Raw genomic sequence first — 3,931 nt, 5'->3', positions numbered from 1 at the left:
CGACAACTGGGGAGGTGCCAGTTCTGGAACTGGCCACTCCCTCTCAGGCGGGGCCAGGACAGGCTCCACGGGCCAGAGGGCGTCCGCCAAGGTCATCGAGGTCTGCAGGACAGCAGAGTCAGCAGGCTGTCTCACAAGGCACTCCGAGCGATGGGGCGGCACCAAGACGAGGCACCCGCAAATGTAAGCATAAGGCACGTTAGGCACTCCATGGGTTTGTCACTGGTGCTTTTCTGTTGCCCCTAGATTAGGGAATTTATACTTGTCAACGTCGGAGCAACGTTTTGTTCTGTTTTTTGTGGCACCATCTGATGGATGGGAGTAAAGTCCACATTTGTTACCATGGCTGAGGGTGTCTCCTTTGTGCTGCATTTGGTTGTTTCACAGACATATCATGAGTGTTTGAGTGGACATTGATGTTTATGTACTAAGCCCTTAGTTGCAGCTGATGGGGTGGAAGATGTAGCAGTTAAGTGCCACATATGAATGCGCCAGGCAATGCTGATCCCGCAGATCCATTTGTGTGGAGCTAGCTGAAGGTTCGTTGGATTAAAGTGTCCCGGATGTCCCTGCCTCCTTGGTGTAGTTGCGGGTCGGTGTGCTGCCCCTCATCATTGCCCTGTGCTTCTTCATCCTCTGAACCACTACTGGATTCATCGTGTGCAGCCGTATCCACTGCGTCAAGGTCTTCATCATCAACTGCGTCCCCCCTTTCTAGCGCAAGATTGTGCAGAGTGCAGCATGCTACCACTATCACAGAGACGCGATCTGGAGGGTACTGGAGTGCGCCCCCTGAGCGGTCCAGGCATCGGAAGCTCATCTTGAGAAGACCAATGGCTCTCTCCACCACAGCCCTTGTGGAGCCGTGGTTCCTATGTAGCGCTCCTCAGCTTCTGTTCTTGGATAGCGGAGAGGTGTCATGAGCCACCTTCTGAGGGGATAGCCCTTGTCACCCAGCAGCCATCCATCCAGCCGGGCTGGAGCACTGAAGAGCCCCGGCACCTGGGAGTGTCTGAGGATGTAGGCGTCGTGGGAGCTGCCTGGGTACCTTGCACAAACTTGCAGAATCTGCATCCTGTGATCACACACTATCTGCACGCTTATGGAGTGGAAGCCCTTCCTGTTGACAGGCACCGGGCTCACCCGCTGGTGCCTTGATGGCCACATGTGTGCAGTCTATAGCACCCTGTACATGGGGCAAGCCAGGAATGGCCGCGAAGCCTCTGGCTCGCTGTGCCTGACTTGCCTGGTCGCAGCAGAAGTGGATGAAGGTCAATGCCCGTCTGAACAGAGCGTCTGCAACCTGCTTGACACAAGTGTGGATAGCTGATTGGGAGACACTGCAAAGATCACCCATCGAGCCCTGGAAGGAGCCAGATGCATAGAAGTGGAGGGCAACTGTGACCTTCAGAGCTGCTGGCTTGGGGTGTCTGCCCACACAGTTAGGAGATATCTCAGGGCCAATCATCTGACAGACGTAGTTGACTGTTTCCCTTGGCAGTCGGAGCCTCCTTCAGCACTGCACCTCAGTCATATTGAGGTAGCTGCTTCGCTGCCTGTATACCCTGGCAGCAGGATAGTGGCGTCTTCTGCGGCCCCTTCCACCTTGGACTACCTCTTGGCCCTGCGCCTCTTGTGCCTGTGCCTGGCCTCCCAAAGGTGGCTCCCCTGGAGGCTAATTGTCCAATCTTGGCCTCCTCCTTATTCTAGCCCTCCCTCCTCGGAGGAGCTGCCTCCAGTGGAGATGTTAGAAATCATACCCACTCTAAATGGAGACCTCCGTAAAGCTGCAGGCCCGATAAAAATTCCTGACTGCAGAGTGCTGAGCTGAAGCTTCAAAGTACACGGAAAGCTGTTGGAAATCGATCTGAACTGCTACAGACCACACAGGCAAGTTTAAAACACTTTCTGCAATAAATACTTCACATAAAACATTGACAACACCACTGAGCCCACATATCCCGCCCATGGATGAGTTTTGTTAAAAAGTCACTTACCCGCCTGCCCATTGCGCCTGTGCACCGAGCCAAAGATCACACAGGCGCCTCAAAATTAGCGTCGATTGCCAAGTTAAGGGCCTTAACAAGCCCTTTAATTAATGGCGGGTGTGCGTCGCACTTCATCGCATGCCCGCCCAGCTAAATATCGCGATGGCGCACGGTGACGTTGGGACGCTCTCCCGACATCAGCAAGTGCCATTTTAAGCGCTGATGTGCGGGGCCCACCACCCAGAATATTCTGCCCATAGTGTTTGCAAATTGTCTCACTTGTGATGGACTGAGGAAACCGTCCTGAATCACCCCATTGGAAATTTTCCACCTGGGTGATATCAGGGGGTTCATGCAAGGAGTGAAGTTTGGATTGTTCTCTGTTGGAGAAGTCTCTCCCATCCATTCCCCCTCAGGGGCGTTGCTGCTCCCGGCTTCCTGGGGCTGGGCTGCGCCATGCGCTTCACTGCGGGACCTAGCTGCTCTACACAAACATCAGTAGCGCAGCTTCAATCAATGTGGAGGGAATCAGGACGCTTTCCAATTAAATCTGGAGTCAGGCAGGGCTGCCCTCTTTTCCCTGTCCTGTTTGTGTGTTGCATGGAACACTTTGCTGAGTCCATCAGGAAGGATTCGGGCATAAGAGGAGTGATGATCCCAGGCAATGGAGGTACTCAAGTCAAAGTGTCCCTGTACATGGACGATGTCACCGTCTTCTGCTCGGATTCGCTGTCGGTGCGCAGACTGATGGAACACCTGTGACCAGTTCGAACTGGCTCGGGAGCCAAGGTAAATCACAGCAAGAGCAAGGCCAAGTTCTTTGGGAACTGGGCTTACCGATTTATTCCCCCTTCAGGTCAGACTGCCAGGAAGTGCTGGGGATATGGTTCGGAGCGTCCGAAGCATACACTAAAAACTGGAAGCAGCAAGTAGCGTAAGTCAAACAAAAACTGGGCAAGTCGGAGGCGATGCTCCCTGTCCATTGCTGGTAAGAACCTGGTCATTAGGTGAGAGGCGGTCTCAGTTATTGCAGTATGTGGCGCAGGTCTGGCCCATTCCTCATTGCTGTGCTGTGGTGATCACCCAAGCCATCTTCCGCTTTATCTAGAGGTCAAAAATGGACTGTGTACACCATGTACAAACCTCTAGATAAAGGGGAAAAAAACATGCCCAACATCGCCCTCATCCTGATGGCCATCTTTGCGTGTGGTTGCGTCAAGCTGCGCGTAGACCCTTGGTATGCAAACACCAAGTATCACTACGTGCTGAAATTCTACCTGTCCCCGGTATTGTGAAGGATGGCTCTGACCATGCTGCCGTGGAACGCTCCAAATAGTTGGACCACCTAACCCTCGTGGAAAAATTTATGCAGAGAAACACCTTTAATTACAAGTCCATCAGTCAATGGTCTGCATGTAATGTCCTAGAGGCCCTCTGGGAAAAGGAGACGGTGGATCCTGTTGGATAGTTCCCTGATCAGACTGTCAAAGTCATTTGGTAGAATGTCTCATCGCCAGAACTTTCAAACAAGCATCAAGACGTAGCTTGGCTAGTGGTGAGAAAGGCCAACTGCAGCTGGAGGATCATCAACTTGGTGAAAGATGCTCTTTGGTCTGCCCGTAACCTTTTGGTCTTCCAGTGCAAAGACTTGTTCTCGACTGGGTGTTGCAGACTGACACATTCCAAAGTCCAGGACTACGTGCTGAGGGATGCACCAAATCTTGAGGCAGCTGCCGCAGAGGCGCAATGTCTAAGGCTTTTCAGCCATAATGCACCGAGGGGCTGGAAATTGTACAGAACCCTTCAGGATATATGACTCACATTGAATGTATACAGTAAATATTACATGTACTACAATTTTATTGAAGCACCTCAGAGTGCAACATGATCTATGTAGAAAATTTGAATATCATTGCACTCTCTGTGATGGTCATTTTGAAATG

This window comes from Cetorhinus maximus, chromosome 9 (genome assembly GCF_964194155.1).
Source record: "Cetorhinus maximus chromosome 9, sCetMax3.hap1.1, whole genome shotgun sequence".
NCBI classification, from domain to species: domain Eukaryota; kingdom Metazoa; phylum Chordata; class Chondrichthyes; order Lamniformes; family Cetorhinidae; genus Cetorhinus; species Cetorhinus maximus.
This window is presented reverse-complemented; position numbering follows the sequence as displayed.